This window comes from Eleutherodactylus coqui, chromosome 2 (genome assembly GCF_035609145.1).
Source record: "Eleutherodactylus coqui strain aEleCoq1 chromosome 2, aEleCoq1.hap1, whole genome shotgun sequence".
NCBI lineage: Eukaryota > Metazoa > Chordata > Amphibia > Anura > Eleutherodactylidae > Eleutherodactylus > Eleutherodactylus coqui.
Genome location: NC_089838.1, coordinates 32,821,106 through 32,847,492, shown reverse-complemented (window position 1 = coordinate 32,847,492; position 26,387 = coordinate 32,821,106).

Below are 26,387 nucleotides of genomic sequence, written 5' to 3'. Positions count from 1 at the left end.
TGTGTTTCATTTTCATATTAATAAGCTCCAGTATACTGAATATAATGAGACAGGTTGGGATCAGAGAGACAAGATATCGTCAAATTAAGAGTTTTATGTACTTGAAAGTTTTATTAGCTTTATAAGTAGTTTTATTGTGTCTGTTCTTGACTCTTTTCTATATTATCAATATACTTTATATATTTCTACTGGCCAGTGCCCACTTTATCAGTTTGATCTTGGGCTCAAACTGCATTTTGTGGCATCGGAATTGCATCATTTATCTCCCCTCAAAGCACTTTTCAGTAGAACTCAATAGGGAACAGATCAGGACCATCACAAAAGGTATTTACATGCTCAAGTCAATCAAGTGTACACTCAACAAGGATCCTCAATCTGTAATAGTAACTGGAGACATGCAAATAGCTTGTTTTGCCTCTAGTGACCAAATAGGCATCTGGAACTACTGGTGTATAATATGAACAAAACCGAATGCCAAAAAGACATTTATTCCAACTTGCATCCAGCTGTTTTGGGTTTATTAGCCTGTAGCATGTGGAAACCACGGCTCTAGAGAGGTAGATTGTAATTCAAGGTAGATAGAAAAGTTAGGATTTGTGGAGCTTAATTGCCTTTTATTCAATTAATTTGTAAAGCCTTCTTGAAATTTGGTTGTAAAAATCAAGTGTTTTGGTGCCTAGACACTTGTATTAGAGTTTGAGTGTCGTCAAATACAAGTATGGTTTTGACTTAGTGCAGTTATGTCTATAGGGCCATAGAGGGGACCATAATGCAAAGACCAAAATTGACTCTACTTTATGGTACTGGATTTTTCCATTGAAAACAAGACTTACCCTCTTTCTATGACCCTTGGATCAACTCCTCAACCCTTGTTTGCTAACAACACAGTTTCTTTGGTGGGGGAAATACAGAATAATCTATGGTGATCCAAGAGCGAAATGAATGGGATCAACCAATGCTGGTCCCCTATCCCCCAAAACAACATAGTAGCTGCATGGTCTTCCTCCGTGGTACATACGCCTTTGAGTTGCTGTTGATTATAGTGTCAACTAAAGTAACCAGTCTTTATTCTTACCCAAAAACTGGATTTATAGGTTGGTCGTCACTAAGTTTCAAACAGATAGAAATAAGGAAAGGACAACTTATTTTACTTTGAAAGAAACGGTTTTTAAAGTTTGTTGTATTCTGAAGGTTCACTTTAATAGCAAAATCTGCACTTTCATGATTGGAATTTCCTTGTAAGGAAATGAAACCCATAAAACCCAGAGTGCAAAATAGAATCAAGTGAGCAAGTTTTCTACGGATCAGTTTTCAGTGTGAATCCACGTTAGAATGGAAAAATCAAGCAATCTAAGTAACTTCCAACAAGCTTTGGTCATCGGTGCTAGACTAGCCCAGGGTATAGAGGTTATACAGAGAATGGAGTGATTGAGCAAAATCATTCAGCAAAAAGTTATCCTGTGGACATAAGCTACTCATTGATGAAAGGGGTTGGCGGAGGCAATACACAAAGAAGCAAATTGTAGCCAACTACAATGCTGGTGCTACAACTAACGAGTCCAAATGCACAACTTCACATTTCTTAGACATATGGGCTATAACAGCACATAACCAATTGGAGTGTCATTACTGTCTAACAAAACCAGAGGGACAAGCCTCCAGTTGGCAAAGGAGTGCAAAAATTGGATCAAGCAGCAGCATGAATTAACCCTTTCTAATCCACCCCCACCCCCCTCCATTCTCCCCAGCTCCAATTTATTTGAATGCCCATATGGCATTTTCCCTTCACCCTCCTGATCTTTGGCAGCCTAGATTAGGAGGGTGCCAGCGGTCACATGATCGCCAGGGGAATGCGGAAGTAATACTTCCGCATTTGCTCTTCACCCTCCTGATCCCGGCTGTGAGTGACAGCTGAGGTCAGGTGGCTCCCGGCGGTCACATGATCATGTTACTTCTGCAGTCCCTCTGCATTACATAGCGCTAATTGAGCACTATATAATGTGTAAAGGAGAAGGCAGAAGGGGTTAAAAACCCTTTCTGCCTTCTCCTCGGGGGTTCTCGATGAGGACCAGTGCAGGAGTGCATTTTCACCCGATGTGTCTGACGAGCAGGTGCAGATGCACTCCTGCAGTGCAGTTGCGGACCTGTTCTGACATCGGAGCTGTAGAGGAAGCTCGTGATGTTTGAACAGGTCTGGCATTGGAGTGAAAAGTGTTAATGAACCCTTCATGTCATATGTCAACAGCTCAGGCTGATAAAGGTGGAGTAATGGTGTGGGAAATGTTTTCTTGGCGCACCCTGGGTCCTCTAATACCTGTGAATGGGGAATTGTTCCAAGGATCATGGAAAGAGGAAAAGTCGGGTCTTGGATGTAAAAATCCAGTATGCAAATTGCTGAAGGCCAAAACTGGTTCAATGCACTGCTAGGTGTATGTGTCTTTAATACAATGGCCTTTTATTGTATGTCTAATATTCCCTGTGTTCAAAATGGAATACCTCTTTTGAATATAATCTCTTCACTTTCATTGACAAATATTTCAAAGGACATTCCATCTCTTATTGTAACCTTTTTTTAAATTCAGTTGCGTGTTTGTTGTTCCTTAATTCTTTTAATGCAGAAAATATGGTTTGAAATTGGCCTAACTTTCACTAAAGTTCATTCCGAAAATATCGTCAAACCCTTATCCCCTGAAGAACTCAGACAAAGGACTAGAACCGTGTTCTTTTTCTAGCATTTAAAGATCTGTCAGTCTAAAGGAAGCTAATCTTTTCACTTGTATGACAGGGGAGGGGTATGCCGAAGCGCTGATAATATACATCAGGCTGAACAAATGTGTCTCAAGCACACAGGAGAATTTCACTCTTAGAAAACACATGAAAATAGCAGGACGGCAGCTCTGCTCAAATGATAGAAAAATACTTTTTGTTTGTGCTTCAGACCTACTGTGCAGCATTCTAAACAAGGACATGACAGGGGGAGATGAAAGAACAAGAACATCTGGTGTCCCAAAATACAGGCAAAGGAATAGAGTGATATACAGTTCCTGCTAATCTGTTGGGGGTGCAGTAAAATGATGGTTCTATCATTGGCATATATATGATAATACTGTAAACAAGGCTTTGTCTAAAAATACACTTCTGTACAAAAGTATTTACCAAAATAGTCCAGAATTAAAAGGAAAATGAGAAATAATGCTGCAATTTAAAATTTAATTCAAAATAGTATTTCCATTATCCAGGCCTACAGCAATAAAGCTAGAGGCAGACACTATATGTACCGCTGGTACAACTGTACAAGGGTTCTGTGGGGGTGGTCCCAAGGAGTACCCTCCCTAGAGCAGTAGGATTTCCAACAGGAAGAGGGGATACAGCAGCAGTATAAAGGCCCATTTACAGGCAAAGATAATCTTTCAAACAACTGAAAGATTTTGCAATCTATTTACATAAAGTGTCAATGGCGATTAACACTTTATCATCTTCATTTGCATGTAAAAGGGCCTCCAGGAGCTGCTTGTAGAGCCCAGCGTGAGATTAATCACACGCCCAGCTGTTCACACAGCTGCATTGCTCTGCTCGTGGCTGACGGCAGATTACATTATTATCTGCAGCCTTCAATGGGCATAACAACATGAGGTCTACTGAAAGATAAATGTGTTTGCTTTACCTCTCAGTAGCTGAACGATGGATTTTAAGTTCTCTTTAAAATCATTGTTCAATTGAAAAGTGCATGATGCCCACGTTTACATGTAACAATTATCGCTCATTTTCGGTTGTTTGAACGAATTTTGAGCGATAATCGTTACATGTAAATGGGCCTTAAGGAGGGTGTGCCTTAGACTATATCAGGACTTGGCTATCTCACTGCAGGAGTTGGCTTTCTCCTGCTTGCAATGTTTCTACCAAGGTTTACATTTGAAGAAAGAAATCTGGGTAAGTTTGAGTAATTGGTGTATATTGTGGTGGCACATATTCGGCATGACTAGGATGTGAGTTACAAGTGTGCAGTACAAATGTAGATAGAGCCAACCATATGGCTGGAGCCAGGGGCGTAACTAAAGGCTCAAGGGCCCTGATGCAAAAGGTGAGCAGCCCCCTATCACAACCTGCAAGTCTCATTGTGGATTTTAATGTGGAATTTCCAGTAGAATTAAGCCATTTTCATTCAGCATCAAAATCGGCATGGAGCCATGCAGATTTTGGGGCAAAATGTATGGCAGCTTGACCAACAGGTATTGCTTTACTTGGAGATTCCAGGCAAAACATTCCAGGGTTATTTGAGGAAAAAAGCTAATTATAAGCTAAGGGCTTATTCCCACTACCGTGCAGGAGTTTGAAAAAAGAAGTGGGAACAAAGCTACAGCCCGATCTTTCTTGCACATAGTATTTTCTATGTTTGAGAAAAATAGGGCAGGTCCTATCTTTTATCACCCGTACAATTAACAGGCCGCTTTAGGGAAGAAAACGATGCATGTCTGAATCCGCCCTCATTCTATAACTTTGATGCAACTTTTTGACATTTTTTGACATTCAAACTCTTATTCTATTAGATATTTTGAGTCTTAGTACACTTGTTTAGGATCATTATGCTAAGCTACAGTAGATAAGTAGTTGTACTTGCTGCTATCTCTGTAATTTAATTTAAAGTTGTTGTTTTTTTCCATATTTAGGTTCCTTTCCAAATTTCTGATCTTTAAAATTATCTTCTGCTACATTAGAGTAAATGATACAAAAAGCACATTCTGAGCTATGCAGAGACAACCTTTTGTGAAAAATGAAACAGTCTAATTGACTTCTCAACGAAATTAGCAATGCTAATAGGAAATGTTTGGCTGGTTTCATTTTTTAATTAATTACCAGAAGATTTCTTAGGTGCTTTAAATGAGAAGGAGCTAGTCAGTAAAATGTAGTGTTTACAATTCTGAAACATCCTTATACCGAATAACATACATGAAGAGGGGAAGAATTGCCCAAGTAGGACCCAGGGTAAGGCTAAACAAAAACACTTTTTTCTTGAGAGATGGAGCATCTTATAATTGTAGATAGCAAACATATGCATATCATTTTTGCAATTTCTTTAGAAATGTAACCGCTTCTAATAGAATACCTTGATGTAATGGCAATGATCTAAGGCAGTTCAGTTCTTGACATACTATCACGCTTAGTTGATTGCGCAGACACTGTGTCCATGTGATCACAGTGGTCTAATACCAACAATCTCTTATAACTAATATTGCTTGTCATGATTGGCAGGGCAATAAAATCTACCTGATATTTGCAAAATCTGATCTGGTCAGCCCAACACGATTCTTGACAAAAATCGAGGGAGAATCGACTAGGCAGAAACCGTGTCGGGGAGGCTATATGGCCAAGAAAAACAGGAATATGGCTCAATAGTGACCCCTGTTGTACCACACTAGTAATGGTGACTCAGAGTATGTATCATTAATAACCCCCCTCTGCTTTCTATCACTGAGCAGTTGCTTACCCACTTACACACATTCTCACCCAGACCAAGCAGTCTCATTTTATATACCAACCTTTTATCCGGCACAGTATCAAGAACTTTGGAAAAAGTCCAGATACTCAAGATCCAGTGGCTCTCCCCAGTCCAGTCTAGAACTTACCTCCTCATAGAAGCTTCTCAGATTGGTTTGACAGACGTGACCCCTCATAAACCCTTGCTAATTTGAAGTTATACAGCTATTTTCCTTGAGGTCCTCCAGGATAGCAACTCTTAGAAACCCTTCAAACATTTAACCCACAATTGAAGTAAAACTTCTAACCTGTTAGTTTTCAGATTCACTTTTTGAACCTTTTTCTGAATATGGCATCACATTGATGTGCCAATCCAGTGGAACAGACCTCATCACTAAAAAGTCTTTAAAGATCAGAAACAACGGTCTGGCTAACACATTACTTAATACCCTTAGAACTGTGGAGTGTTTGCAGGCAGGACCCCTCGATTTATCTATTTTAATCTTTTTAAGGTGGGTCTGCACTTTTTCCTGGGTTCAACTAGTCATCTAATCGCAGAGATTCTGAGCAGCGGGGCTCCAATGATTAACTATTAATAACCTATCCTGAGGAAACGTCTACAATAGTATGTGCGATTAGGCAGTCTAAAGATGGTGGCGGCCATATTGGCTGCCTTAAAACATCACTTAGAACAACATAGCGGAACAAAGAGACCACCAAAAAGATCATCTACAAGTAATATTCCTCCTCCACCTTATGGTCCCAGGTCAGAATTTTGCCCCAAACCGGAGGGTCACAATAAGTATATTTTTTTACTATAATTATTTTACTGCCATGTCATTGAGGTAATATATAATTGTCCACAAACTCAATTTGCACATTATAATAAAGGGTTTTTCATAATAATTTGCTTTAGAAATGTACCAAACTACCACCGGGTAGGGGGTGAAGGGAAGAGGTTGCATCGTTACCAGTTCATTATCTATAATGGCAAATTAGCCTTCTTGCCTGAAGCTTTTCTTGCCTTTATATGATGTGACATTTTACTGCGAGAAAATGAAACAACTGATGCTGGGCAGAGATTGATATTTAAAATGGTTCAAGGGAAGCCCTATAGTCACCCTTCAAACCCTGTCTGAGCCATACACTTATAGGTGTCTGAATTCAACAAAAAATGCATCAATCACCCATATGTTATCCCTTTAATATGTCACTGCCAAGAATTCATCTTGCCCCTCTGAGGGATTATCTTCTTAAAGAAATATAAAGTCTAAGGCGTAAGTAATACATTTGACCTTCTGAGGGTTTTTCTTCGTTTTAAAAAAAAGCAAGTTGTTTTTTATGTACTATGAATAAAGATTAAATTGGGATATTACTTAGAATAGTAGAAGGTTCAGTGGCATAGTTTATGGCCAGAGTACCTAAAATACTAAAATTAATAGCTACTTTGTAAGTTACTGGTACTTTTGCAATTGTAGATAATTAAGATGAATACTATGCAAAAAACAAAACTGACATCTTTGAGAACAGAACCGTGCCAGACATTAGTAGATGTTTCTGATTTATGGTTTATAGATTTATTGGATTAGAGTTCTATGCATTTCCGTTCTTGGGCACAGATAGATGTAATGGAATGTTCTTGGAAACCTTGATCTATTATACTTAGCAAGACCCCTTTTCTGGGACCTGCCACCTGAAGGACTCATGTCCACGGGGAAAATCAGGCCCGCTACGGATTCTCCATGGAGAATCCGTAGCGGGTCCCTCCTGCCCCGCAGACATGAGCGCTGAAAAGAAAAATTAATAAGAAATAACTTACCCGCAGCGGACCGGGAAGGTCTTTTCTTCTTCACGGCCGGATCTTCTTTCTTCGGCCGGCGGATGTACTCGGCACATCCGCCGGCCCGAAGCAAGAAGATCCGGCCGTGAAGAAGAAAGACGTGCACGGTCCGCTGCGGGTAAGTTATTCTTATTCTAGGTCTCCCGCAGATCCAGACAGCTTCCTTAGGCTTCAATAGAAGCCTGCGGGAGCCGTCCCCGCGGGAGACACGCACGAAAATGGAGCATGTCACATTTTTTTTCATGCTCCATTTTTTTTTTATTCCACTTTATTGACCATCCGCGGGTATTTATCTACCCGCGGGTGGTCAATGCATCCCTATGGGATGCGGATCCGTGGGCGGTAGAAGAGTTAAAATCGGCTGTGGATTTTAATTCTTCTTTTGCCCGTGGACATGAGGCCTGATTAAAATCCGCAGCGTTATTCCTGCACGCGGATCCGCGCCCCATATGGATGCATTAGACTCCCGCAGGTAGTTAAATACTTGCAGATGTCATTTTTCCCTGCAGACGCGGATTCGCGTGCAGGAAAAAATCCGGACCATGCTCCATTTAGGTGCGGGTCTCCCGCAGGCTTCTATTGAAGGCTATGGAAGCCGTCCGGATCCGCGCGAGACCTAAAATCAGAATATACTCACCTGCTGCGGGCCGTTCGTGTCTTCCCTTCTTCCCGGCTGGATCTTCTTCCTTCGGCCCGAGGGATGTGCCCAGCGCATGCGTGCGGCACGCAGCCGGTGTGTTGAGCACATCCGCCAGGCCGAAGAAAGAAGATCCGTCCGCAAAGAAGGGAAGACACGCACGGCCCGCAGCAGGTGAGTATATTCTAATTTCAGCCCTCATGTCCGTGGGGCAGGAGGGACCCGCCGCAGATTCTCCATGGGACTGATTTTCCCCGTGGACATGAGGCCTATGGGGTTCCATATCAATTTCATGGGAGAGAAATATGAGCATGTTTAATTTGATCTCCATTGGGTTCCATATCTCACTCTACACCACCATTTTTCTCTACTTTGGACAATCCCTACTTGTTAGAAAGGTCTTTTGACAATAAATTGCAATTGCAAGTCCGCCTACCAGTTAACGTTAATCTGTGAGGAAACCTGGCAGTAAGGCTACATTTACACGGGCGAGTGTGATATCAAATCAAGAAACTCCGCCTGATATCATGCTCGTCAATGTGTGGTTTTCATGCTGATATGAGTCAGAGGATCACAAGTGTTTCCCATTCAATGGGAAACCTCGCATCACACTTGCGTGCACATTACACGGCCCATGAGTGCCCCGCGATTTTTATTTTTTAAAGGTCACATTGAAAACAATGAGCAAGACATTCCAAGGGAACACCAAAAGACAAAATATGCTGTGAAAAAATTAATCATGTGAATATGTTCATTCAATGAGAGGCAAACACCCTGAAACAGCTGTCTGTGTATGGATTGTGGCTTGGTTTCCTATTCCTAATCATTGTTTTACAGACTTGCTGAAAAGTCGTACATTGATTTGAAGGAATGCTGCCATCCAAAAGGGGGTGCTGCAGATGTATTGTTCCATCTTCTATATTAGCATAGATTACCCAGAAGAGGGTGCATGGCCATAAAAGTCTCCTCACTCACCTCTCAGGTGTCTTCTCACACCCCTTCAGGATGCTCTCCTTGGGGAAAGACGATGCCATTCTCTGACCCACTCACCCCCTAGGTGTCTCCACACACTTTTTGGGTGCTCTTCTTAAAGAGAGATGACACCCTCTTGACCCACGTCACAGACCTCTCGGCAGGGTATGCTTCTATAGTAATGAACAGTTAGAGAACGTGTTTAAGAGATGCTCCTGGGATTGATGAAGAGCCAAAGCATGTATTCTGCACTCTGTCAGGAGAGGTATCATCAATCCTTAAGGAGAGCACCTAGAAGGTGAATGAGGAGACTTATAAGACCATTCATGCTCCTTTGGGAAATATATGCAAATAAGGAAGATGGAACCATACTTCTGCAGCGCCACCTATTGGATGGCAGCATTCCTGCCAATCAATATCTGACCCTTTATATAGGTCTTTAAACTAATGATTGGGAATTGAAAAACAAGCCAGAATCCATACGCAGACAGCTGTTTCAGTGTTTTTCCCCTCATCAGTGTGCAGTAAAATCCTTGCTTGGCTAGTGGGAGGCCTATGACCTGACTAGGGAAAGTGGGGTATCATCACTCCTTAAGGAGAACACCTAGAAGGTGTGTGAGGAGGTTCATAAGGCCATGCATGTTCCTCTGGGAAATATATGCAAATAAGGAAGATAGAACAATACCTTTGCAGCGCCATCTTTTGGTTGGCACTATTTCTGCAAATCTATGTCTGACCCTTTATAAAGGTCTGTAGAGCAATGATTGGGAGTTGAAGAACAAGCCAGAATCCATACATAGACAGCTGCTTTGGGGTGTTTGCCCCTCATCAGTGTGCAGTAAAATCCTTGCTTGGCTAGTGGGAGGCCTATGACCTGACTAGGGAAAGTGGGGTATCATCACTCCTTAAGGAGAACACCTAGAAGGTGTGTGAGGAGGTTTATAAGGCCATGCATGTTCCTCTGGGAAATATATGCAAATAAGGAAGATAGAACAATACCTTTGCAGCACCATCTATTGGATGGCACTATTTCTGCAAATCTATGTCTGACCCTTTATAAAGGTCTGTAGAGCAATGATTGGGAGTTGAAGAACCAGCCAGAATCCATACATAGACAGCTGCTTCGGGGTGTTTGCCCCTCATCAGTGTGCTGTAGGATTCTGGCTTGGCTAGTGAGAGGTCTATGACGTGACTTAGGAGGGGTATTATCACTCCTTAAGCAGTGCACCTAGAAGGTGTGTGAGGATGTTTATAAGGCCATGCATGCTCCTCTGGGAAATATATGCAAATAAGGAAGATAGAACAATACCTTTGCAGCGCCACCTATTGGATGGCAGTATTCCTGCAAATCAATGTCCGACCCCTTATACAGGTCTTTGCAACAATGATTTTGAGCATGCTTAAAATGTAAAAGGGATAATACCTTAAAGGGGTTGTCCCGCGCCAAAACGGTTTTTTTTTTTATTCAATAGGCCCCCCGTTCGGCACGAGACAAACCCAATGCATGTGTTAAAAAAAAAAAACGTTTAGTACTTACCCGAATCCCCACGCTACGGCGACTTCTTCCTTACCTTACTAAGATGGCCGCCGGGATCTTCACCCACGATGCACCGCGGGTCTTCTCCCATGGTGCACCGTGGGCTCTGTGTGGTCCATTGCCGATTCCAGCCTCCTGATTGGCTGGAATCGGTACACGTGACGGGGCGGAGCTACGAGGACCAGCTCTCCGGCACGAGCGGCCCCATTCACCAGGGAGAAGACCGGACTGCGCAAGCGCGTCTAATTGGGCGATTAGACGCTGAAATTAGACGGCACCATGGAGACGAGGACGCTAGCAACGGAGCAGGTAAGTGAATAACTTCTGTATGGCTCATAATTAATGCACGATGTATATTACAAAGTGCATTAATATGGCCATACAGAAGTGTATAACCCCACTTGCTTTCGCGTGACAACCCCTTTAAGTGTGGGGAAACTCCAGTATTATGACCCCTTGAAATTGTACAATCTAGCAATGTGACTCTTGGGCCAAAACATCCATGCTTCCCTACAGTGAGGTAACAGCACTTTGTACAGTACATCAATGCACATCTAGCTTAACGCTCTCTGCTCTCCTCGTCAATGATCTCGAGCTATTCTACAATATGGGCCTGTATAATAATACAACACCCCATTAATTATTCACACAATCTTTCAAGCGTGTGGAAGGCAAACCTGACAGTGACAGTCAACTCTCTATTCATATTTAAAATGTAGGAAGAGTAATGAAATGATACGTATATCAAAGACGGCGGTTTATTCAGAATACCCCGCTCGTTTGATGGGAACAAGAATCAAAAGAAGTTGATGTGGCAGGAACGTTTTATGTCTATTACGTGTGTGAAGGTCAGACTGGGAGAGAAGATCTGCAGCTGTTGGCTTTTTTACATTTATTTCCATAAACATTTAACTGTCTGCCAGATAGAAGAGACACGTCACTGGTTACTGCGCAACCTTTCCCGCAGTCCTACTCCATATCTTTGATGTCACAGTAAACAGCCGTGACAAGGTTAGCCTTTCAAATTTGTAAAGTTAACTAATGATTATGCTTTTCGCTCTCACCTAAGAAAATGGTGACATTTCTTTCGAGCTTCTGAAATGTCACCGTGGAGCTTCTGGTTTAGTGGCAAAAAGCAACTAAAATTGCAACATTGTTGTTGTTTTTATATATGATTATATATGAGATATTGCACTTTGTACGATACATGATAACAGTATAAAAAGTCATTGTCAGAAGAAAAAAAAAACGCACGGGGCTTTTATAAAAGTCGTGGGTCTTTTTTAACCCCTTGAAGACCTGACATTTTTCAGTTTTTTTCATACTTCTTTCTAGATCTATCACCGTTTCATTTTTCCATCAACACAGCAGTATGAGGGTTTGTTTTTAACGGGACTACCTGTCATTTTCAATGCTATCATTTAATGTATAATAAAGTATATTGTTAGCCAGTCTAACACAATGCTAAACTTTTTTCGTTTTTTTTTTTTTAAGTATGTTGTAAAACTTTTAGGTGGGTTTTGTTTTTATGCCATGTATATTGCAGTAAAAAGGGCATGATCATTTTATTCTGCAGGTTAATATGATTATGGCAATTCCAGTTTTATATAAGCCTTGTGTGGTGCAGAGTGTAAGCTCTCACTCACGACCTGAGGGTTGCAAGTTCAATCCCTGCATGGTTCAGATAGCCAGCTCAAGGTTTACTTATCCTTCCAAGGTCAGTAAAGTGAGTACCCAGCTTGGTTGGGGGTAATAAATAGAAAATTACCTGAAAGCTCTGCAGAATAAGTTGGCGCTATTCAAGATTTATTTATATAGTTTTTTTTAACCTGTTTTGATTTTTTTTAAAAACTACTTTTTTTTTTTTTGCGAAGTGAACTGTAGTTTTTATTGACAACGTCTTTGGGCACATGTGACTTTTTCTTCACTTTTTAATCATTTTTTGTGGGGGTTATGAGGTGCTATAAAACTAATTCTAGTTTTCTGTATTTTTTTTTCAAAGTTCACCCTACAGGATAGATAATGTGATATTTTAATAGTTTGATGTTTTATGGGCACAGCAATACCAATTATATGGGGTTTTTATCTGAAAATGGGAAAAAAAGAGAGTTTTTTGGAATTTTCAATACTTTTTTTTAATACTTAATAAAACTTTATTAAACTTATTCTTAGTCTGTCGCAGAAAGGGCTATATAGGTGGAGATCTGTGGCAGGCTTGAGACTCTTCACAACCTCCCATCCCATCACAGGAAAGCCAATGGGTACCAGAGTGCTGCCTCCAACCAGCTGCTTAAACGATGACCCCAGGGTCCAAGCAGTAAAACCGATATCGCTCTCGCCAGTGTGCAGCGGCCCTGACTGTGCCCTTTCATTGACAAGTTGTTTTGTCCACATGACCCCCCTCTAGTGGTTGTTTTTTCTTGATTGCACCATTCTCAAGGTACTCTTCAGTCTGTTGTACAAGAAAGCCCCACAAGGTTGGCATGAAACACTGGCCAATGGTAGTCTAGCACTGATAACTATGCCTCACTGCTCAGATTGCTACATCTTCCCATTCTTATGTGGATTATCATTGAAACGAATCCATGGAAATCTTGCTTCCTTGATTTTAGCTGCACTCCCGGGTCATTGGCCTTAATTTCCATACAAGGAACATGCAATCGGTGAAAGGACAGCTGTCTCTAATAAAGTGACCATTCAGTGTATGTAAAAGGAAGAAGGAAGCATCTTCTAGTCTAATATATCCTCTACACATATATGAGCTTTCCTCTAAAATACTAATTTTATTGTGTAGGTAGAGCAGCTTTCTCCTATATGGCTGAATTGTTTTATGGACATCCAGGTGTAAAGAAGACAGAAAACACATTGATAAATTCAGCCCGTATACAGTATATCGGATTATGTTGCATTCCAGGAGAAATTATGTAGAAGGCAAGGCAGTTAGCAGCTGAGATTTGCATCATTGGGTTAAGTAATCAGAAATGTTAGACTTCAGCTATAAAATTCTTCACAGGTGGACTGTGTGGAGACACGCACCATTTTCCCAGAGACTTAAAAAAAATGTCTTAAGACTAAAAAATGTCACAATAAAAAATAAAAAAAAACTGCACTTAATAGTATTATACACAAATATGCCAATAACTGCACATTTACCAGAGCTTAAATAATCAATAAAGGTCAGAATAAACAGTAACATACAGATGTCTTAATTGCATCCCTAAGGAAATATAATTCAATGTATTGGTGATTGGATTCATCCCTGTAGGATATGATGTTAGGCGCAATTCGATATTGTTAAATGGAGTTGAGTATGCATATTTATAAGAACAAAATGCAGGCTTAGTGCTAAGAGGATATTTCTAGATGGTCTGGCACCAATTACTATGCAGCTTTATAAATCTTTTATTCTTTCAATTTCCTGTCACACGGTATAGGTTCCTCCAACTTAAAAGTGTAACTAAACTTTCACAAAACTTTTAACATGTTAGAGGTTTGATCAGTGAGGTGCTGAAATCCCAGCAATTGCTAAAACTAAGGGGCAGGAGCTCTCAGCCAAGCATTATGCCCCTTCATTAGCCATTTTATGCACTCACAGACTTTTTACTGACTCTGTGCATCACTCCAAGGTAAGCCAAAATCGGGCACAACACTCAAATGGGCGCTTCTGCCCCTGTTTTTTTTTATGATCACACACAATCTCAGCAGCTGAACCCCTAATGGTTTAAACTTCTGACTAGTGTTGCACAAACCAAACCAGTAGAACCCTGTTAGGGTGTAAGTTTACTAAAAGTTTGGTTTGGTGCAAACCGAACATAGCTTTTAGCAGAGTTCTAGCTAGTTTGATTTGATCAATACTATTCCTGAACACTGGTGTATACGATTGTCTAAGGCCTCATGTCCACGGGGAAAATCGGGCCCGCTGCGGATTCTCCATGCAGAATCCTGCAGTGGGTCCCTCCTTTCCCGCGGACATGAGGCTAAAAAGAAAATTAAACTTACCTGTCCGGACGCTGCGGATCTTCCCTCCGTCGCGGCCGGATCTTCTTTCTTCGGCCTGGCGGATGTGCTCCGGGCACTCCATTTTTTTTTTTGAACTCCTGCTCTTCCACGCTACCGCGCAGGAGAGCAGAAATTCAGGTACAGGTGTGCCGCGGATCTGGACGGCTTCCATAGGCTTCAATAGAAGCCTGCGGGAGACCCGCACTAAAAATGGAGCATGCCACGGGTGTTTTCCCACAGACGCAATCCGCGCCTCAGGGGAAAATGACATCCGCAGGTATTTAACTACTTGCGGATCACGCTGCGGGAAAAACGCTGCAGATTCCTAATTTTATTTTACCAGTGGACATGAGGCCTTGGAATCATAAAAGTCCTCCATAACACACAATTATACAGGCTTTTATGGCTTTTAGACTGTTATACAAATGTTTAAGGGCTTGGCAAACTTCCAGTTTAGTTCAAACTAATGTGGAGCAAGCTGAACACTTTGTAAAAGTTTGGCGAACTGGCCAAGTCGATCTTTAGAAAGGCTTACTAATCACTGCTCCTGACATTACATGATATGTCAAAAGTTTTTTGAAAGTTTAGTTGCACTTTATTCTCAGACTTCAGTAATTTTTTCAGTTTTTACCTATGTTTTATGTAATAATGCTCCATAAATTGCTGTGCCATATTTAGAAATCTCTCACTCCAGTTTATCCTGCACATTCCAATTTGCAGGCAAAGGTGGGCTGAGGGTAAAAGTCCTGCTGAGTCTAGCTAATTTATAAATATTTTCAGGCATGCACTGGTGGTGGTTTTATCCCACCATAGATTCATCAACAGGCTATGGTAACAGGTGACAAATTGGGCACCCACTACACTGGAGGGAGACTGGAAGATCCTTTGTATGGTGTTAAGATTGAAATAAGTAGCCCCCATATGTCCTTTTATGCTCCATGTTCTGTTGTAGCAAAATCTGGCAGTCATTGTTCCCTTTTCATTGCAGTGCCCCACCCAAATTAGTGCCAATTGAGCCAATGAAAGGTCCTCCAGAGCCAACGATGCTGCCATTCTTTTCTTGCTTATAAATGGGGTACTAACCAGTGATCCACCTCTTCAAAATCAGAAAATAAATGATCAGTTCATTCCTAGTTTACATTGAACACAAAGAAGATTGTACTCCATACAGAGGGAAATTGACTAGGTCTAAGGTAGACTCACACGGTGTAAAAATATGGTAACACAAATCTGCTGCAAAATTTGTGTTTTTAATGTGGATTTGCAGTGGAATTGTTAATGATCCTACCCATTGCAAATCCATAGCAATTCCTTGACATATCCGCATGTAAGACATTTGTCCATAATGGAATTTTCCACCAAGTGTGAATCCACCCCAAATGGTAGATAATAAGTAGGAGCGTTTACTTTCAGATTATATCTATATTGAACTTCAAAATCCCACATTCTTATTATAGGAATTCGAATAAACCATTTAACTCAAGTAAGTGTATCAAATGCTGATACAAAATTACCAAACATGAGCCAAATCATGAAAAATATGACTATACAAACCGATAGAAAGGTTTTGAGCTCCATCAAGTCATGTCAGATCGTAGCATTGTACCACAATAGGTCCTGTCCACAGCTTGCAGCTATGCAGAAGAATACTTTTGGTGAAGTAGGATAGTGCATGTAAGCAAGTACAACCAGATATTTCTATGTAGACAGTCAAAGCATTATTTATTTGAAATCAGCAATAAGATTTGTTTTGGGAAAGACCCCTTTTTTTGTTAAGCTGGGACAGGTACTATAAAATGTGAGTATAAGAAAGAGATAGAGTGAAAGAAAATCAGTTATAGCATTACGTCATACTGCAGGAGCGAACAAAGAATCGCATCTTAAAGTCCCCCAGGGGGACTTCAAAGTAATGTAAAAAAAAAAAAAATCAATAAAGTTTTTTTTAACTGAAAAAAAAAAAGTTGTAAAAGTTTAAATCACCCCCCTTTTGCCATATCTATTATTAAAAAATCTAAATAATAAATTAAAAATATGTATTTGGTATCGCCGCGTCCGTAGAAGTCCGAACTATCAAAGTAGCACATTATTTTTCCCGCACGGTGAACGTTGTCCGAAAAAAAAAATGAACACCAGAAATGCACTTTTTTAGTTACCCTGTCTCCCAGAAAAAATGCAATAAAAAGCGATCAAAAAGTCGTATGTATTCCAAAATGATATTATCAGAAACTACAGGACATCCCGCAAAAAATGAGACCTTGCTCAACTACGTAGACCGAATAATAAAAAAGTTATCGCGCGCACAAAATGACGGCAGAAAATAATTGAAAAAAATTTAATGTCTTTGAAAAAAAAAAAGGAGGAAAATAGTTATAGTAAAAAAAAAACTTTACAAGTTTGGTATCGTAGTAATTGTACCGACCCATAGAATACATTTATCATGTCGCTTTTGTTGCTGTTTGTGCGCCGTAGAAGCAAGACGCACTAAAAGATGGCAAAATGTTGGTTTTTTTTCATTTTACTCCACTTAGAATTTTTTAAAAGTTTTTCAGTACATTATATGGTACTTTAAATAGCACCATTCAAAAATACAACTCGTCCCGCAAAAAACAAGCCCTCATACAGCGACGTCGATGGATAAATAAATGAGTTACGATTTTTTTAAAGGGGGGAGGAAAAAACGAAAATGGAAAAAGAAAAATGTAAGATGGAGCTTACATAAAAGAAGGCAATATAAAGGCAGCCAATGAGTTGACCAGGGGAGCTGAATAAGAAAGCATCACTGATTGCCTTTATATTGCCTTCATATAGTGTTTTTCCTCTCTTTAGATACTCCATCTTTCAATCACAAGGTACAGAGATGCTTTCACCCGCACCTCCGCTGGTGAGTCTATTATTCCTATTTCAACACTCATCCGTCTTCTAATCGCTTTTATTCCCCCCTGAAATTACAGCCTCATCTAATCTTCTCATATCCATTCATCCAATCCATTCCCTGCCCATTCTCAATATATTACATTTCCTTGGTTACTATTCTCATGGCCAATACATCCTCTGTTAGTTTACAAAAAAAGTTTTTTTTCATATGTATTTGTTTTTATTTGTATTTTATTTTAACCACTTAGTGACAGCCCTATAGTGTTTTTATGTCCTGCCGCTGCAGGACGTGTATAGAGAGAGATCGCGGGGCGATCTCCCTCCATACAATGCAAGTGCTGGCTGTTTCTTACAGTCGACACCCGGCGGCAATAGGCTCATAACCCTTTAAATGCCGCTGTCAATTCTAACAGCAGCATTTAAATGCCCCGTCCGATGATCAGGGGTCCCACGCTGCCCACCATTGCAAACTACAGGACGTCCTGAAAAAAATGAGCCCTCGCACAACTATGTTGACAGAAAAATAAAAAAGTTATTGCGCAAGAGATGGCGACAAAATATAATTTTAAAATATTAAATATTAGAGATGAGCGAGCACCAAAATGCTCGGGTGCTCGTTACTCGGGACAAAATTTTTGCAATGCTCGAGGGTTCGTTTCGAGTAACGAACCCCATTGAAGTCAATGGGCGACCCGAGCATTTTTGTATATCGCCGATGCTCGCTAAGGTTTCCATGTGTGAAAATCTGGGCAATTCAAGAAAGTGATGGGAACGACACAGAAACGGATAGGGCAGGCGAGGGGCTACGTGTTGGGCTGCATCTCAAGTTCACAGGTCCCACTATTAAGCCACAATACCGGCAAGAGTGGGCCCCCCCCCCCCTCCCAACAACTTTTACTTCTGAAAAGCCCTCATTAGCATGGCATACCTTAGCTAAGCACCACACTACCTACAACAAAGCACAATCACTGCCTGCATGACACTCTGCTGCCACTTCTCCTGGGTTACATGCTGCCCAACCCCCCTCCCCCCTGCACGACGCAGTGTCCACAACGCACACCAAACTGTCCCTGCGCAGCCTTCAGCTGCCCTCATGCCACACCACCCTCATGTCTATTTATAAGTGCGTCTGCCATGAGGAGGAACTGCAGGCACACACTGCAGAGGGTTGGCACGGCTAGGCAGCGACCCTCTTTAAAAGTGGTGGGGCGATAGCCCACAATGCTGTACAGAAGCAATGAGAAATATAATCCTGTGCCACCGCCATCAGGAGCTGCACACGTGGGCATAGCAATGGGGAACCTATGTGCCACACACTATTCATTCTGTCAAGGTGTCTGCATGCCCCAGTCAGACTGGTAATATGTACCTTAACAGTAACCACGTTGGTGGTAATGTGGTGGTGACTGCGGACCTAGTAGCGCGGTTGTATTTTGTTGGTTTTCGGAATGTGGCCAGGATTAAGTTGGCCGTGGCGGGGGATGTTTTTGAGGCACTACGTGTCCTCTCCACGTGTCCGTGGTTATATGCACCTTAACAGTAACCGCGTTGGTGGTAATGTGGTGGTGACTGCGGACCTAGTAGCACGGTTGTATTTTGTTGGTTTTCGGAATGTGGCCAGGATTAAGTGGGCCGTGGCGGGGAGATGGTGGTGGGGCTCTCTTGTTGTGTCGGTAAAGGTGAAATTCTTGGACTGCCACCAGACAAACCAATGCAAAGGCATTTGCCAAGAATGTTTTCATTGTTGGAGGAGGAGGGGGATGTTTTTGAGGCACTACGTGTCCTCTCCACGTGTCCGTGGTTATATGCACCTTAACAGTAACCGCGTTGGTGGGAAATGGCCTCACCGCCATCATGTCTTTGTGAAGCCTCTGTTTCCACACCCCAGAGACATACCATTAGCAGCGGTATAGGCAGAGCCCATAATTCGTAACATTTCAGCCGTAGCATTAGCACAGGCCCCACTAACATATCACTAGCAGCATTATAGGGGGAGCACAGTATTAGTTCCATTTCAGTAATAGTAGCACTCAAGACAGGCCCCAGTAACAATTCCGAAGCAGCAGTATAGTGGGAGCGCAGTCTTCGTTCCATTTCAGTAATAGTAGCACTCAAGACAGGCCCCAGTAACAATTCCGAAGCAGCAGTATAGTGGGAGCGCAGGCTTCGTTCCATTTCAGTAATAGTAGCACTCAAGACAGGCCCCAGTAACAATTCCGAAGCAGCAGTATAGTGGGAGCGCAGTCTTCGTTCCATTTCAGTAATAGTAGCACTCAAGACAGGCCCCAGTAACAATTCCGAAGCAGCAGTATAGGAGGAGCATAGTCTAAGTTCCATTTAAGTAATAGTAGCAGCCTACACAGGCCCCAGGAACAATTCCGAAGCAGCAGTATAGTGGAAGCGCAGTCTTAGTTCCATTTCAATAGCTGCAGTATAGCCAAGGCCCAAGTTACATTTATGTAGCTAAAGTGTAGGCCAACCCCACACACCTTTCTGTACCATGAGTGCAGGCGAAGAACATAGAAATTGCTATGATTACACTGTAGGTGAGGGCCCAAAAAAATTGGTGTACCAACAGTACTAATGTACCTCAGTAAAAATTGGCCATGCCCAACCAAGATGGCAGGTGAAACCCATTAATCGCTTTGGTTAATGTGGCTTAAGTGGTAACTAGGCCTGGAGGCAGCCCAGTTTAATGAAAAATTGTTTCAAGTTAAAGTTCCAACGCTTTTAAGAGCATTGAAACGTATAAAATTTTTTTAGAAAAATTATATGAGTGAGCCTTGTGGCCCTAAGAAAAATTGCCCGTTCAGCATGATTACGTGAGGTTTCAGGAGGAGGAGCAGGAGGAGGAGGAGGAATATTATACACAGATTGATGAAGCAGAAATGTCCCCGTTTTGGATGGTGAGAGAGAACGATGCTTCCATCCGCGGGTGCAGCCTACGTATTGCTTAGGTATCGCTGCTGTCCGCTGGTGGAGAAGAGAAGTCTGGGGAAATCCAGGCTTTGTTCATCTTGATGAGTGTTAGCCTGTCGGCACTGTCGGTTGACAGGCGGGTACGCTTATCTGTGATGATTCCCCCAGCCGCACTAAACACCCTCTCCGACAAGACGCTAGCCGGAGGACAAGCAAGCACCTCCAGGGCATACAGCGCTAGTTCAGGCCACGTGTCCAGCTTCGACACCCAGTAGTTGTAGGTGGCAGAGGCGTCACGGAGGACGGTCGTGCGATCGGCTACGTACTCCCTCACCATCCTTTTACAGTGCTCCCGCCGACTCAGCCTTGACTGGGGAGCGGTGACACAGTCTTGCTGGGGAGCCATAAAGCTGGCCAGGCCCTTAAAGACTGTTGCACTGCCTGGGCTGTACATGCTGCTCGATCTCCGCACCTCCCCTGCTACCTGGCCCTCGGAACTGCGCCTTCTGCCACTACCGCTGTCGGATGGGAATTTTACCATCAGCTTGTCCGCCAGGGTCCTGTGGTATAGCAACACTCTCGAACCCCTTTCCTCTTCGGGAATGAGAGTGGGAAGGTTCTCCTTATAGCGTGGGTCGAGCAGTGTGTACACCCAGTAATCTGTAGTGGCCAGAATGCGTGCAACGCGAGGGTCACGAGAAAGGCATCCTAACATGAAGTCAGCCATGTGTGCCAGGGTACCTGTACGCAACACATGGCTGTCCGCACTGGGAAGATCACTTTCAGGATCCTCCTCCTCCTCCCCCTCCTCCTCCTCCTCAGGCCATACACGCTGAAATGATGACAGGCAAGCAGCATGGGTACCGTCAGCAGTGGGCCAAGCTGTCTCTTCCCCCTCCTCCTCATCCTCCTCATGCTCCTCCTCCTCCTCCTGAACGCGCTGAGATATAGACAGGAGGGTGCTCTGACTATCCAGCGACATACTGTCTTCCCCCGGCTCTGATTCTGAGCGCAAAGCGGCTGCCTTTATGGTTTGCAGGGAACTTCTCAAGGTGCATAGCAGAGGAATGGTGACGCTAATGATTGCAGCATCGCCGCTCACCACCTGGGTAGACTGCTCAAAGTTTCGAAGGACCTGGCAGATGTCTGCCAACCAGGCCCACTCTTCTGAAAAGAATTGAGGAGGCTGACTCCCACTGCGTCGCCCATGTTGGAGTTGGTATTCCACTATAGCTCTACGCTGCTCATAGAGCCTGGCCAACATGTGGAGCGTAGAGTTCCACCGTGTGGGCACGTCGCACAGCAGTCGGTGCACTGGCAGATTAAACCGATGTTGCAGTGTCCGCAGGGTGGCAGCGTCCGTGTGGGACTTGCGGAAATGTGCGCAGAGCCGGCGCACCTTTCCGAGCAGGTCTGACAAGCGTGGGTAGCTTTTCAGAAAGCGCTGAACCACCAAATTAAAGATGTGGGCCAGGCATGGCACGTGCGTGAGGCTGCCGAGCTGCAGAGCCGCCACCAGGTTACGGCCGTTGTCACACACGACCATGCCCGGTTGGAGGCTCAGCGGCGCAAGCCAGCGGTCGGTCTGCTCTGTCAGACCCTGCAGCAGTTCGTGGGCCGTGTGCCTCTTATCTCCTAAGCTGAGTAGTTTCAGCACGGCCTGCTGACGCTTGCCCACCACTGTGCTGCCACACCGCGCGACACCGACTGCTGGCGACGTGCTGCTGCTGCTGACACATCTTTATTGCGAGACAGAGGTTGCGTAGGAGGAGGAGGAGGGTGGTTTAGTGGAGGAAGCATAGACCGCCGCAGATACCAGCACCGAGCTGGGGCCCGCAATTCTGGGGGTGGGTAGGACGTGAGCGGTCCCAGGCTCTGACTCTGTCCCAGCCTCCACTAAATTCACCCAATGTGCCGTCAGGGAGATGTAGTGGCCCTGGCCGCCTGTGCTTGTCCACGTGTCCGTTGTTAAGTGGACCTTGGCAGTAACCGCGTTGGTGAGGGCGCGTACAATGTTGCGGGAGACGTGGTCGTGCAGGGCTGGGACGGCACATCGGGAAAAGTAGTGGCGACTGGGAACTGAGTAGCGCGGGGCCGCCGCCTCCATCATACTTTTGAAGGACTCCGTTTCCACAACCCTATACGGCAGCATCTCAAGGCTGATAAATTTGGCTATGTGGACGGTTAACGCTTGAGCGTGCGGGTGCGTGGCGGAGTACTTGCGCTCAAACACTTGCGCTAGCGACGGCTGGACGGTGCGGTGCGAGACATTGGTGGATGGGGCCGAGGACAGCGGAGGTGAGGGTGTGGGTGCAGGCCAGGAGACGGTAGTGCCTGTGTCCTCAGAGCGGGGTTGGATCTCAGTGGCAGGTTGGGGCACAGGGGGAGAGGCAGCTGTGCAAACCGGAGGCGGTGAACGGCCTTCGTCCCACCTTGTGGGGTGCTTGGCCATCATATGTCTGCGCATGCTGGTGGTGGTGAGGCTGTTGGTGGTGGCTCCCCGGCTGATCTTGGCGCGACAAAGGTTGCACACCACTGTTCGTCGGTCGTCAGGCGTCTCTGTGAAAAACTGCCAGACCTTAGAGCACCTCGGCCTCTGCAGGGTGGCATGGCGCGAGGGTGTGCTTTGGGAAACAGTTGGTGGATTATTTGGTCTGGCCCTGCCTCTACCCCTGGACACCGCACTGCCTCTTGCAACCTGCCCTGCTGCTGCCCGTGCCTCCCCCTCTGAAGACCTGTCCTGTGTAGGCGTTGCACACCAGGTGGGGTCAGTCACCTCATCGTCCTGCTGCTCTTCCTCCGAATCCTCTGTGCGCTGCTCCCTTGGACTTACTGCCCTTACTACTACCTCACTGCAAGACAACTGTGTCTCATCGTCATCGTCCTCCTCACCCACAGAAAGTTCTTGAGACAGTTGGCGGAAGTCCCCAGCCTCTTCCCCCGGACCCCGGGAACTTTCCAATGGTTGGGCATCAGTGACGATAAACTCCTCTGGTGGGAGAGGAACCGCTGCTGCCCAATCTGAGCAGGGGCCCGAGAACAGTTCCTGGGAGTCTGCCCGCTCCTGAGCATGTGTCATTGTAGTGGAGTGAGGAGGCTGGGAGGAAGGAGGAGTAGCAGCCAGAGGATTTGGATTTGCAGTACTGGACGGCGCAGAACTGTGGGTGGATGATAGCTTGCTCGAAGCACTTTCTGCCATCCACGACAGGACCTGCTCACACTGCTCATTTTCTAATAAAGGTCTCCCGCGTGGACCCATTAATTGGGCGATGAATGTGGGGACGCCAGAAACGTGCCTCTCTCCTAATCGCGCAGCAGTCGGCTGCGATACACCTTGATCAGGAGCTCGCCCTCTGCCCATACCCTCACTTGGGCCTACGCGTCCTCGGCCACGTCCACGTCCTCTAGGCTTACCCCTACCCCTCAGCATGCTGTATTACCAGTGATTTCCCAGGCAGGAAATAAATTGGCGCAAGCCTGCAGGACAAATAGAATGTTTCCCTTTTTGGGAAACGGAGGGCCCACTGACTATATTCAATCAGATAAGATATGTGTTGCACAGAAATTCAGTTATATGAAGTGCAGCACAGCGGTTACTTTTCCCAGGCAGCAAATAAATTGGCACAAGACTGCAGGACAAATAGAATGTTTCCCTTTTTGGGAAACGGAGGGCCCACTGACTATATTCAATCAGATAAGATATGTGTTGCACAGAAATGCAGTTATATGAAGTGCAGCAGAGCGGAGACTTTTCACAGGCAGGAAATAAATTGGCGCAAGCCTGCAGGACAAATAGAATGTTTCCCTTTTTGGGAAACGGAGGGCCCACTGACTATATTCAATCAGATAAGATATGTGTTGCACAGAAATGCAGTTATATGAAGTGCAGCACAGCGGTTACTTTTCACAGGCAGCAAATAAATTGGCGCAAGCCTGCAGGACAAATAGAATATTTCCCTTTTTGGGAAACGGAGGGCCCACTGACTATATTCAATCAGATAAGATATGTGTTGCACAGAAATGCAGTTATATGAAGTGCAGCACAGCGGTTACTTTTCCCAGGCAGCAAATAAATTGGCGCAAGCCTGCAGGACAAATAGAATGTTTCCCTTTTTGGGAAACGGAGGGCCCACTGACTATATTCAATCAGATAAGATATGTGTTGCACAGAAATGCAGTTATATGAAGTGCAGCACAGTGGTTACTTTTCCCAGGCAGCAAATAAATTGGCGCAAGACTGCAGGACAAATAGAATGTTTCCCTTTTTGGGAAACGGAGGGCCCACTGACTATATTCAATCAGATAAGATATGTGTTGCACAGAAATGCTGTTATATGAAGTGCAGCACAGCGGTTACTTTTCCCAGGCAGGAAATAAATTGGCGCAAGCCTGCAGTGTGAGGGTATATATATATATTGCCATATGTTCTTTATACTTTTATACCTATATGCAAGTTTTATTCAATTCCAAATGAGAAAAAACTTTAATACTTCGCCTTACATCAGATATGCCAAGGCTTTGCAAGAGATGTCCTAGAAATTCAGAGAAGATACCGAACCAGACGCAAGGACGCATGTACTTGGCCGATTTCCCAGAAGCGCTGGAACAAGATATCAAGATGTTCAAATGTACATGACTGTTATATGATTTTCACTGTCTCAGTCCGCAAATCCGGACTGCCCATATATGGTTATAAGCCCATCACCCCTTAGTGGTGAGAGGGCAGAGGGTATAAGATCTCATGTAATCTGTAATAAAGTGCGCAGTTTTTTCTCCCGTGTGAGGAGCTAGACCAGACTCCTGTGTGTGGTGTCTCTTCTTACGGCCGGCAACGGGGCAAGTGGGGTGGGCCGGATTGGTGTTGCACTTAGAATTTTAACCTTCATAGCAGGACAAATAGAATGTTTCCCTTTTTGGGAAACGGAGGGCCCACTGACTATATTCAATCAATAATATATGTCTTCTGGCCCTGCCTACACAATTCTCTCCCTGTAGTATTACTGCAAGGCGCAATGCTCTGCAGACAGCCGATTTTGAAAAGAAAAAAATATGCAACACTGCTAACAGCAGCCTGCACAGTACTGCACACGGATAGATGTGGCCCTAAGAAGGACCGTTGGGGTTCTTGAAGCCTACACTCACTCCTAACACTCTCCCTGCCTAACCACCACTTCTGCATTTTGTGAGATGTCTCATAGAAAGAAGGGACTCTCGGTCGGTTTGCCTTATATATGGGGCTAGCGATTTGATTTCAGAGAGATGCATTTTTATGGGACTGGTTCCATAAGGAGAAGGGACCCTCGGTTGTCTGCCGGTATATAAGGGGCTGACAATTTGAAAATTAAGAGGGATGCATTCTATGGAGCGTGTTATTTTTTGTTGTTTTTGTTGTAATATGCGTAAGATCTTATTAAAGAAGACAGAGCCCCTCAAGGGCTGCCGCCGTGTGGATGAATCTGTAAAATGTAAGAAAACTCTAATGAAAATGTGTGACACCGACCCTACGGCAGATTACAAAATGGTGTCTGGGAGGAGGTCTTTAGGACCCAGAGGTGCCTTGGAAGATCAAGGTTTGCTAGAAGCAGAGAGAGAGATAGATAGTCAGAGTAAGTTAGGTATATACACATTATTTGTTTAAGAAAGTGTCCGTAAGTGAAATGTTGAAAAGTACAGTAAGTGATCAAGAGGGCGTCAGGAGAGTGTCTATTGAAGGTTATATTGGCAGTTAGGTAGGGGAGAGAAAAGTGATGAAGTAACAAGAAAGTCGATAAGTAAGTTACAATGCACGTGATTTGTTGGTAAAGAAAGAGATGAAAATGTGTATAATACAAGATAGATAATAGATAATATGTATAATCCATACTAGGTGGATATATGTGTGTATATATATATACTGTATGTGCAAATAGTTAACTGAGATTGCTTGTAGGGGAGAAGAGTCTGTTGACATATAGCTGCGACTCTGTGTAGCCTTCCAAGGTCAGGAAGATAACAGCGAGAGAGAAAATACAATAACATCCTTGGTTAATATCTTGGCTTGCTTGCAATGAATTGAAATGAATTTAATTAGTTATACTGTCTTAGTAGGCAGGGAAATATAGTAATTTCTAATGTATATTCTTACTTATACAGGG